The following is a 13,122-nucleotide window of genomic DNA, read 5'->3' on the forward strand; positions in this document are numbered from 1 at the left end:
TGAGAACAGAATGCATTTATTGAGGTACACAATAAGAACAAAGCGATAGTGTGCAGCTAGTTATACAGTGACGTGAAGTAAGAAGGGAAACTTTCTAAGTACTCAATCTTATTGTTATCCAATTGTCCTGATTATCTCCAAGTATCTGCAATTATTGGCATTACTAAGTTTCTGTACTCAATCAGACTAAAGCCCAGATTGTCAATTACTATTTTTAAGCAATGGAACACAAGGTGTCAGCTTCTAGATTCCTTTCCATTTAGTGTTGGGTAGAGAAAAAAATAAGACTTCTGGAGGTTCAAACTATATTTTTTTTTTCTTTTTTTTTTTTTTTTTTCTGACATATCATAAAATACAGAGGTGCTGCTATTTTCCCACTCTTTCCTTGTACCTTTCTTATCAGGTCTTTGTCTTGAATTTAAAATGAACTTGTGTTTTCTTTTAAAGGGAATAAGCATACAGGACTTTGATGACATTTTTCGTCCTGTCTGTATTAAATCTATGGAAATATGGTGACACAATTTATATCTTGTCCTATAGGGGGTTGGGCAGGGTGGGTCTGAGGTTGAAGTGTAATAAAATTAAAATAATCAGCTGATATAAACCTCAGCCTAACTTGCTGATGCACATTATATTGAGCTGAGCCACAAGAAGATCTGACTGATTAACCAACACAAAACACCACTGTTGACCTATTTTTTATTTCTGAAAAAAAAAAAAAAGCAAGAAAGAAGCAGAGGAAGGGTCTGTTTCCTTGGCTTTGTCTTTAGAGGACAGCAGTAATCTTACATGTTTCCTTCTGAGTAGTGATGGGCAAAATTCTGGTTACATCTCTTATTAACTTCAGAGTACTACTGTATTCTATTGACAAAGAAATAATGTACAGTAAAACACTGGGAATTCAATATTCCTAGAAAACCAAAATGTTCTCTGAAGAGATTTATTCCTAAAAACAGGAATAGTAGATATCCTGGCATTTTAATCCAAGTCTGTTGTTATTCTAATTTTTCAGGTAATCAGAATGTTTTATGAATCAATTAAGAAAATGGTTACATAAATAACTAAGAAATTGACGGGATAAGGAACTGCTGCAGAATTTAATCAAGCTTTCTTCAAAAATCTGAAGTATTTTTATATCCAAAGAAGACGTACCATTCAGCAGAATACCATACAGCAGAAACACATATTCACTGTGGTAGCATGAAATGCATGGAAGATTTGAAAAATTAACAACATCAGGTGTTTCTTATCGTGCAGAAACAAATATTTCACTTGTAATCTGTGAAGAAAATGCAGCTACATTTTGAGTCCAAGGGCTTTTATGTCTAACAAAGGTAAGAAACACAAAAGATGTTCAGCTGACTGTGTGGCCAAATTATATACTATTCCTGCTAAATATCATGTTACCCAACAAATGTCATTTGAAAAATGAAGGCAGGAATGTCATTAGAAGAAAATTATATGGATATTAATAAAAGCTAAAAGCTTTAATTTGCAACTAGGTCTTTTACATTGCAGTTGTAAGGCAACAACTGAAAACAAGAGAGACTTAAAAGAAGTGTCTGCTCCCCTATTTCCTGATATTTTGTATATTATTTGAAATATAACACTTTGATTTATGCCTTTTAATTTCTAATGCTAAATTTAAAATTCACATAGGAGGACTCTACACAGTATTTCTACTGCGTAACAAAAGGGCCTTTCATTTGTCAGTTGCTTTATATTTCAGTTTTTCTGTAACGACTAAATAACTGTCTTCTTTAATACTTGTGTCTCAGTAAAAATTGGCCCAGGTAGAAAAATATCAAGGTTTCTCTCAAACACTTATTTGCAACGTGCATTGTGCTGAAGAAAGCCCCTGGGAGTCCCTGGTTAAGACAATGCCTACCAGATTAATGAGAGATTCATGTCCCTGTACCTGGAGCACTTCTTTCTTTTCCCTCTGTACCTGAAATCATCTCCACAACAGGTGGTTTATTCCACAAAAGCATTTCTAGTTGCAGTAAAAGTGATTCACTGATTAGGGTACAAATACAGGGTTTGGGAGGCTGCACTTCTACAGCTATGTCTACACTGATTTATGAAAGACCCCAAGTGAGAAAATTCCTATGGACTCTTTTTATTCAAGACTTTATTAGATCCCTTTCAGACACATTTGACAGAGAGGGGGATGCCGCTAAGCAATGCAGACTCGAGCCAACCTATCACTGGCCCTGTACCATGCTTTGTTCATCAGTGAACTTGTGTGATCTTGGGGAAGTCATCTTAACACAGATCCCTAGAAAGTATCTGGGCATTTCATTTCCATGAGATGCCACCACCTCTGCCAATGACTACTGCAGGAGCACGTACACAGGATGAGACACTAATGTGCCATAGTAATGCAAATAAATAGCATAGCTAAACACAAAATCTGGTGGTGGTTTTCCCCTGCTGTGCCCGTCAGAGCCAGAAAGCTGCAACATCGCAGGAGTCTCTTAATTTAGAAAGAAATACAAACACATTTCGAACTGAAACATGATTACTCATAATGTTGAGAGGAATAATGAATATCGTTGGAAAGAAATACAAGAAAAAGATGTCAAACAATTACAACACAGCTCCATGATGATTATATATTGACCTGTGACACTAAGTTTTTAACTGCTACTGAAAAAAGCTGTATTTTTTTTCCTTCTGAAGTTGTTTCAAGTTGCTTCCCAAAGCAATCTCACTTCAGAACCCAAACTTTACTTTAAAAGGATCTTGCAGACCAGCAATTTGTCCAGTTAACCAGTAGAGTCTAATACAGCTTGGACCCACTGACAGCCCCTCCTGTCCCTGCCCAGGCCCAGGCTCCACGGTGACCCCATGGCCACCAGCCCCTGCCCCACTGAGGCCGCAGCAGGGCCGGGCTCCAGCTCCCCACAGCCCTGCCTGGCCTGACCATGGCTCCTGCCCAAGGACCGGACCAACCTTGGCCTGGTCCTAGACCCATAGAGATGCCCAGTGCCCGTGGTGCCCTGCTCCTGGTGGGGTGCTCGGACGGGCCCTGCCTGGCCCACTTGGGGACACCCCAAGCTCCTGGCCCTGGGGAGCTGCCCCTCTATGCTGCTCTGAGAACGTAATCTCCAATCCCAAAACTTCCAGTCTGTGCTGGCTCCAGAAGTCCTTGTGGAAATACAATTTCTATCCTACGCAGAGTACTGGCTTCTGAAAACATTACTTATTACTGTTTATTATGTTAAACTCTTAATGACGACATCTACACTAAATACTCTGCCCACAACCAGAACAAGTCAGAAAGTAATCAATTTTCATCCCCTGTTGGGCTTTATTCCTGTATTTATTTCTCTGAAATTTTACCTATTTATGAAAAAAAGAAACTGAAAATACTAGCTGAAGAGCGTATCTGGAATGTCACCTTTATCAACCCACTGAGCTCCACTTCTTGACATATTTAGTAACAGGTTGGCTTCAGGATGATTTATGAAGGTTCCTCAATCTTTAACTAGCCTATATCAGCAGTGTGTGACTGATTTAGCAGAAGAGCAAGCAAGGTATCCTTGTTTTCCTAAGACTTAAACATTTTTCTTCCATCAGTCAAATTAAATTATTAACTTTCTTTTACTATGCCTGCACAAACTGCAGAAAGGCTACATTTTTCAAAGACATCATTTGAAGAGGTATAACAAACTTTTCAGTTAATGAGTTTTATTTATTTGTTTATATTAATTTTAACACTACTCATCTTTCTCATCTTTGTATAGATGTAATTTGCTAAATCAGCATATTAACAACTTTAAAATGAATGCAGAGACTGAAGGCTTATTGTCCAGTTAATACCATATTGCCATGGCTAGCAACTGCAAAGCAATCAGATGGGTAAAGCCTAACTGCAAACCCAAATTATTTGGTGGCTATTGTTTAACTACAGGCGTTGTTCACTACCCTTAATCCTCATACATCTTTTGCTAAATAGTTTTATCTAATTCTTAGGTACGTTATATTTTCAAACATGTAGTCTTAAGTATTTGTCAGAAGTTAAATGAACACAAATAAAAAGAAACTAGTGGACAGTATAGAAGTATGGACCAATGGGAAAGAAACACAAAGATGAGCACCATAAAAAATAACTCCAAACAACTCAAAAACTGAGAAACAAACAGAGGAGAAACTTTCCTTCTTCTGATGGGATGTGGTATGCTAACAACTCTCAGCCATCATCAAGCTGCCCTGCACTGCGGAAACAAGTGGCAACCAGAAACAAGGTATGAACAGAATGAGAAGGAAACTTGGCTGACAGTGACAGTGAAGTAGAAGAGCCTATTTTTTAGTGATAAAACAGCTTCCTCCTTTTTGCTTTAATTGAACAATTAGAATTCTTGATGTCTTCTGTGGGTGGCACTTTAAGTGGACTAGTAATGAATTTTGCCAAATTTTAATTGGACTACCAAAAAAATCTTGGATCTGAACATAAAATGTGTGCTGTTCTGTTTAAAAAAAAAAAAAAAAAAAGAAGAGATTCCCAAACACATGCTAAATTTAAATCTGATTTGAAAAATCAAGAAGTGTTGCACTAATGTAATGAATTTAATGAGGGTAGAAGTAGCTATGAATATATAGACTTAGATCATTTTGATGTAACTGCACAGAATTAACTTAAAACTTACTGTTGGCAAATCATAAACAATAAAAATAATATGCATGTAATTCCAAAATCAAAACCTGAGTTCTGGTAATGCCACTGACTGATCATATGGTACCTCAACTAGAAGACTGAGTCGCTTTGCCAGAGATGCCTAGATGTTTGCAAACAGGAATGTAATGATGAAACGTGACAACGCTGAGTTTAATTTTATACTCCAGAGGAGAGCATGCTCCACCGGTTACAGGTTCCTCTGTCTCCTCTTCCCTGCTCAGCTTCCAACCACCCCTCCTTAACCCAGGCCCATGCTATTTCCCAAATCAGCCAGTCTCACTATTCAGGTTGCACATAACCCAGCCTTTATCCCTCTACCATCCACACTTAAATTCTTCTTGTAACAGTCTGTTTTCAAGCTTTCTATCTGGACAGTTCTGAGTTTCTGCATAATGATTTGCATTTTTCCTGTGCTCTCATTTCTCATTCAATGTCTTTTTTTTTTTTTTTTTTTTTTGCTTCTTAGCCAATTCCTATCACTTCCTCTCCAATTCTTGGCTATCTAAAATAGTTTTCAAATTTGTATTTCTTTGTTCAAATAGTGTGTAACCCTCCCACTCTGAGTTAACTTCAGGCACATTAGGCCTTTTGCAAAGAGACTCTGAAAGGTTAGTACATACAACTTAAGAGTACAAAGCAATTATTCAGTGGCTAAAATCCAAAAGATATGTATGATTTAACAAACTACTAGACTAGGTGTTAGTACACTCCACCCCAACAAAACACACAAAGCAGCAGACCACTCAGAAGAAGGTTACATAGCTGGGACATATTACAGCTTGGCTGTGGATTACAAGTATCTGAACCATGGAGGACAGAGGGAGAAGATGATAAGCGCCATTCCTTCTCCTCAAGTTGCCAGTTCTCTCTTTTGCACCAGGATTCAAACACACTCTATGTCACTTGTCTGTGTTTCATGAGTTTTACTTTTGAATCAGGAAATTTATTTAACTAAACATCCTATGTCCATTCTGTACTTCTCAAAATTACTGAATAATTTTAATTGGAAACAGGCAAAATAAACAATTGGCCTTCTCGCTAACACTCTCCTCCCACTTCCCAGCATTATAAAAATATGGAAAATATTATGTAGAATAATAAGAAAAGGAATGGCTACCCTGGCAGTTGATTTTGCTAATAACATCTTTTCTTTACAGGGCCCTTCTTTAGTAAAGGAGTGCAGTCCTTTCAATGAGTCAGTATCTAGAGGGATGCAGATTTTTTTTTTTCCTTCCTCATTCCCCTGTGTTAAGAACTGTTGTAGAATCCCCTACCATTCTGTCTAAGCATTTATGGCTTCATTTACCAGGGAAGCAAAGACTTAAAAAGCTATGATGGACATCAAAGTACCTGCACCATGAGTGTGGGTGCAATGGAGGGAAAGTAATTCAGCTGCCTGAAAACAGCTTAGAGACGAAGTTATTTTGAATCAAAGAAAAAGGCAGAAGATGAATTTAGCTATTCTGTGACACTTTAGAATAATGGAAATATATTGGCTTTATTTCCATAGAAATAAATATCAAGATTTTGTATTATCAAGAGGCATGTATCTTCTTAATTCCTGTTTGCCACCATCAAACAGATCTCTTGGCCAGAATCTGCTCTCACTTTTTGACTTTTGCCCTACATACATTTAACCTTGATCAGAATCCTTTGCCTCTTATTTACTGCCAAACAAGAACTTTCCCCCCACTCCCTTCCTGTTTTTCTTTTTTCAAAGGACAAATTGGTTTGGGGGATCAACCTCCCCCTGCCTTTGTTTTTGGATACAAAATGTGTCCCCCTTCCTTACAAATATGCAGGACAGTTTATCATAACAGAACTTCAAGTGAATAAACAAAGACCAATTTACACATCTGTTTAAATATATGCAGTTCTCACCATCATTAAAAATATCTATTCATGGATTATTATATGCCTCAAATACACTTTATTCCACAAGCTAGTTGTATATTCAATTTAGCATAAAATAACATTTAAATATGATAACACTGTTCCTACTTTGAATAAATTAATAATTACATTAGAAAAAGAAAACATTTCATAACACCAACTTTGATAGTATGATATTGAGGCTAATTTCTAATTTTTTTTTAGCATCCATTTGGAACAAAGTGGCAAGTAAAGTACAGTGAGCAGCACTGCTGTTCAATTCCTAAGGGTTTAAATATTAATGTAAACAGGCTAATATTACTTAAGTCAAATTGGTTTTACAGCACTGAAATACATCTGTAGTAATTAAGTTCTACATACTTGCATGTTTCTGTTCTTACTGAGCAGAAACAAATGCTATGAAATACAAATCTGTAATGGAGACTAGGAAGTGAACTGAAACTAACATCAAATGACCAGAAAGAAAACATCAAAATCAGAATATTTCAAAGCAATTACAGCATTTGCAACAAAACAAGGACAGCACCACTAAAAGACATAGTACTTCATAAGTCAGTTAATTTAATCAATTAAATGTTTGATAGTTGTTTTTGTTTGTTTGTTTTTCCTGTTCAAACTATTATGAATTTTGAATGAATTACTGTTTTCTGTTTTGTGAACAGCACATTCTTTCAAGGAGAGCACTGGAACTTCCTCTTCTCAAATCTGTTGTCATTGCCAATCAGTTTAAACAGATAACAAGAGGGTCCTGGCACAACACTACCAGAGAGAAGTCTGTTGATGCTTGCCCAACCCAGAGGAATGACAAAATTATTCACAGAAAACACAAGTTAAGAGCTTTTAACAAAGGACACTAAAAAAATGTATGCATGTTACTTTACTTCTGTTATGCAAAACTACTTAATGCTTCACTAAAAATATTAAAATGCAGAGATGTATAAAGAATTGATGTTACAACACTAAAACACTGAATACTAAACACTTTAATCTTCTAATAAGAAGAGCAATCATGTTGACTTCCTTTGATGTTTATGTAGACACAACATGTTATTTAAAAGAAATGATACAATAACATAGCAGTAGTAAAATCTGCATATAAAATTATTCTGATTGGTGCACACTGCAAAACCAGAGTCTCGCTGATGCTACTAAAATTTTCATTGAGCCTCTGTGGTAAAAGTATCTTCAGATTTGCCACAGACTTGCTTCCTTTGGTCTGAGCTATAAAATATGTTTTAATAAAATATACTGCTCTGGGCAATGTCACACCTTTTGATGGAATTCTCAGAGGGAATCATTAGCCCAAGAGATAACTGTACTATCCATAGCAGTGTCCACGAATTTAGAAGAAGCTATTCCACACCCTCGTCAAACAGAGGAAGAAAATACAGAATTGCAATTGCCCCCATCTGCTGAATGGGTTTTCTGAGATAGAAAAAAAATAATTGAATTGCAATCATCCAGGAAAAACGCAACTGAAACAGTATTAACTTCACAGTACAACACTACAGCACACAAACATCTGTTTTTGCAAGATGTGCTTATCTGAAGTCTGCTCCTTTGCTGCTGTTTATTTTGGGGGGAGTGGGGAGGTGGGAGCTGGGTAATGGCAGAAGTATGCAGGTGCATAGGCACTCACATCTGAAATAACAGCAGGTGTACCGAAGCTGACAGAAGTGGTCAACATTAGCTTCTATTTTCTCTTTGTGCCAAAGAAGAACTCAAGTGAATGACAAGAAAAATAGACAACACAATAAGCATTTATGTATAGAACTGTTGTTTTGTTTTCAAAGAACACTATATATCTTCGGAAAAATAGAATCTGAAATTGTACTTTCAGTGTACTGTGTATCTAAATCAGTGTACATAAAAAGTAATTCAATTCTGCTGAAGTTTTCACCTGAACTCTCGTCACAGCAGTAAGCTTTTATTTCAGATGTCTTTAACTTGGGTGAATGATATGATAGACATAGAAATTATTCTTTTTTTCAAGAAGTTAGACTTTACACATTGTATTTGTTTCATAGATTTTAAAGAGCTAGATGAGCACCCTGTTTGCAGAACATGCTAACCAAAGTCTTCTAAAAGTATGTTATAATTATGCAAATATACTTGCTTGCAGGTCCCAGGGCTAAATGACAACAGCTCATTGAACTACTACTCTAAAACATGTCTGAAATTGAGGTGGTCTTTTTGGGTCCTATCTGAAGAAATACATTATTTCTAAACAGATATCAAAACAAGACTCTTCATTCCCCAGTACTGCTCTAAGGCCAGGAGAATTGCTTCAGAGTGGAGATGTACTGCATTTATCCCATGGGACATGTGTTGGCAGCAGTACACAGGCACAATGGCCACTAGATATTAGTGTAAGGTAAGTGGTTGTCTTTGCCACATTACTTCTGACTAGACAATAGCCCCTTAGTTGCAGGACTTTTAATTTTTACATCTTGAAGTCTCATTGAAGGGCAAGTATCATTATCTCTGCTTCAGAGATGAGTAATCTAAGGTTCTCACACTTGAATTACCATATTAACCCAGAAATAATAAAAAATAATAAATAAATAATAAGAGATGGGCGACGAGACACAGAATCATCACAGAATCGTCTAGGTTGGAAGAGACCTCCAAGATCACCTAGTCCAACCTCTGACCTAACACTAACAAGTCCTCCACTAAACCATATCACTAAGCTCTACATCTAAACATCTTTTAAACATCTTTAAATGTTTTAAAACATCCCGCAGAGAGGGATCTGGGGGTTGTGGTTGACAGCAAGCTGAATATGAGCCAGCAGTGTGCCCTGGCAGCCAGGAGGGCCAACCGTATCCTGGGGTGCATCAAGCACAGCATTGCTAGTCGGTCAAGGGAAGTGATTGTCCTGCTCTACTCTGCACTGGTGTGGCCTCACCATCAGTACTGTGTGCAGTTCTGAGCACCACAGTACAAAAACGACGTGAAACTATTGAAGAATGTCCAGAGAAGGGCTACAAAGATGGTGAAGAGCCTAGAGGGGAAGACATATGAGGAGTGGCTGACGTCACTTGGCCTGTTCAGCCTGGAAAAGAGGAGGCTGAGGGGAGACCTCATCACAGCCTACAGCTTCCTCACAAAGGGGAGTGGAAGGGCAGGCGTTGATCTATTCTCTTTAGTGACCAGTGATAGGACCCAAGGGAATGGTGTCAAGCTGCGACAGGGGAGGTTCAGCCTGGATATCAGGAAGAGGTTCTTCACTGAGAGGGTGTTTGCACACTGGAACAGGCTCCCCATGGAGGTAGTCACTGCACCAAGCCTGTCGGAGTTTAAGAAGCGTTTGGACTGTGCTCTTAGTCATATGGTCTGAATTTTTGGGTAGACCCGTGTGGAGCCAGGAGTTGGGCTCGATGTTCCTTGTGGGTCCCTTCCAACTCAGGATATTCTATGATTCTATCAGATATAAAAAGTCCCAAACAAACTCCTGTTTATCCAGTTGTGATACCATTGGCAATTCTGAACTCTGTAATTCTCAGAGAAAGCAGGAGGGATGAATTCATAAAGCTATAAAAAAAAACATTCCTGGAGGACTACAGAATTTCAAGACATTTAGAAACTTTTCTTTTCCATACCATCAAAAAACCACCATCAATAGAAAAAAAATGTCAAACTATGAGAGATGAAAGTCAGACTTTAAATGAATGCTTCACTGTTGCATTCAGTCAAGTAATTCTCAAGATCTAGGCCAGATTTCTGCTGGGTTTGTTTGTATGGCAGCTAAAAGTCATGCTTCAATGAGTATGAACAAGTAATTAATTCCTGGGTCAATACTGTATTACTTCATAGCATTCTGTTCTGGCAATACAGAGACTCTGTTTCCTTGGATGTTATATGTCACAAAGCAGAGCAGAAAACAATTTCATGCACTCTAGACAAATTTATAAAATAACTGGTCTTCACTTTTCAGCATCTCCTTGGTCCCTGTCATCAAGAACTCATTTTACAATCAATAAATAATTGTGGTAATAACTTAGATTCCTAGATCCATGTAGAAGGCCATTTGACTAGATTTGAATGAATACAAAGGCCTTGATGATTCACTGTCAGCAAAAGAAGTCCTGGCTATATTACATCACTATTGGGATAAGAATGTTTTGTTTCAGCTTGTTGTTCCTAAATTACAACAAGGAGGTATTATTATGCCAATATAGTGCCAAAGTCATTCTTGCCTTTCCTTCCTATACATGGGCACAAGTACATGATAAAAGTGCTACAGTTCATGGTACTACTGCCTTGCACACACTTTGGAAACTTCTTATTTACTTATAACATTGAAGCACTGCTATGTTTGTAAATGCCTTACTGTTTAGCTACACAGTCACAAATAAGTTAAACCTGAACAGTGAAAACATAGTCTTAGAGCAGGTGCCAAAATCATAACTGGCATTATCTGGAGAATTAAGCCCATTTTCATATGCCAGAGTGTTTGCTTAGGACATTGAAAAGGTCAAGGTTAGAAAAAATTTAAATGCACATTTTCTTTGAAAACACCACAAGATGCTAGAGTTTAGGATTTGGAACTTCACTGAGGCAACAAAAAGCTACTCTTTACTGAAAAATATTGCACATTTGAAACTATAGCATAAAAATGCAGTTTCTGTTTCCACACACTGTTTCTGTAGACTTTCTACAGATACTATTGACCTTCATTTCTGGTGCTTTCTTAGGCTGCTGTCATTGCAGTAGATTTTTTTCTTTTTATATGCAAATAGAGAGAATCAAACTGCTTTTTCTTTCCATCTGCAGTACAGAAGTAAAAAAGGGAACACATCTATTTTAAAAGGGTCTTCAAAAAAGAAAATACATATATGCCCTTAGTGAACAGGAATGCCAACCTAAGAATTATTTCAGATTTTTTGAGATGAGAAAGAACTATTAATTATCACAAACCCTGATTAATTAATTTCGTATTATGTGCCATCTCCCTGCATACAGCTCCTCCTGACATTAACGGGATAGATGGAAACAGCTTACTGGAGCAGGAAGCTGTGAGTGTTAAGCGCACTAAAACTCTTATGGAAAGTATGATTGATTTGTTTGTTTGCTTCTTTATATGACAGTGCTACAGCAAACACCTCACTCTATGAATGATCTTAAGACAGCATATTCACTTTTGAACACAGGAAAAACAACTGCAGTGTCCCCATGTGATATTCTAAATTTCTTGTTACTCCTTTGTTCCTAAATAATACTGTGAAGATAAAAATAAATGTGTGATTTTCTGATGTAGTACTTGTGAGTTATATGAACTTTAACTAGAGAAAAAATTGTGTCAGCAACTTATTTGCTCAATTACAGAGTTTGATTAGGAAAAGAATATTATGTGGAAAAGTTCAAGGAGAGATAATTAATTTACCAGCTTCCTTTTATCCCATCCTTCCAAATATCTTTCACACATTTTTGGTTTTGATGTCTTTGAAGCTAATTTGCTGAGACATTTGTAAGACTGTGGAAAGAAAACAGGTTAGCTACTGTCCAATGGCTTCTATTTCAGGTGAAAAAAGTTGTTTCATTCTCAAAAAATGGAAAGGACTACCACTTATTATCAAGAACTGCAGAGATCATTCTTTCAAAAGGATTTCATCGCCGTATTTTTGTGAGCTTCTTATCAACTCATGTCAAAGCATTTTTCCAGGTAAAACAAAAGCATTTATTTACTATTGTTTTATTTTCTTATTTTATTTGTTAAGAGTTCTTCATTATATACTTTTTTAAATTTTAAAATGTGGTATGACAATGCAATCAGAATATCGATTCATTGGAGTATTGATTCACTGCTTCTGCAGTATTTAATACTTAAATATATATATTTGGTTCTGAATCTGAAATTCCATTTCATCTCTTTTCTGTAAGCTTGTATTCTTATTTGATGAAATTCAGGTTTGTAAAAAAAAATAAATGTTTTTCTATAGCGTGTCCATCACAGGTTTCACAAGTGATTGCTCTTTTACATCTCCCATAGAAGACAATACATTTTTTTCCTAAGCTTTTCTTTTTTTTTTCCCGTCACTTTTCTTCTTCCTGTAATGTAATACTCTTGCTTTTTGCTGGAAGCCCTGTATCATAATGATAAGGAAATGTTACCACAAATTTCTTTAAAAGGTCACTAGTGCCACAAAATCTGTTGATAATAGAGAATGCCAACTACACTACTTTTGACATCTTTGTTGGATAACTCAGAGGAATATCAGTGTTGACAACAGAAGTTTAACACTAGCCGTTTCCATAGATGAAAGTCATGTAATGAATGCAATGAAAGTGATGAAGCCATCACAACTGTTGCAGTGATGACGATGCTTTTAAAAGTACAAGCAGAAAACTGAGAACATACCAATCCCAGTGAACAGGAACATAAAAAACTGCCCTTAGCCATGATTTCTATGTAGTGCGGCAAAAGCTTTCTAGATCTCAAACTGATGTAAATTGGGGGATTCCCAGAATCTTTTCTGCAGATTTCCATACTTCATACAATCAATACCAAGGCGAAGTAAAGTTTCTGAGCTCAAGGTTTTTTA

The 13,122-nt window shown here is 36.8% G+C and overlaps 1 protein-coding gene across 10 annotated transcripts in view; it reads right to left on the reverse strand.

The window, feature by feature from the left end:
* Positions 1 to 13,122, reverse strand: part of CDH18 (cadherin 18) — a 548,781-nt gene that overhangs the window by 144,503 nt on the left and 391,156 nt on the right. The window lies entirely within an intron of this gene.

Source organism: Cygnus olor, chromosome 2, assembly GCF_009769625.2.
Source record: "Cygnus olor isolate bCygOlo1 chromosome 2, bCygOlo1.pri.v2, whole genome shotgun sequence".
Classification (NCBI taxonomy): Eukaryota; Metazoa; Chordata; class Aves; order Anseriformes; family Anatidae; genus Cygnus; species Cygnus olor.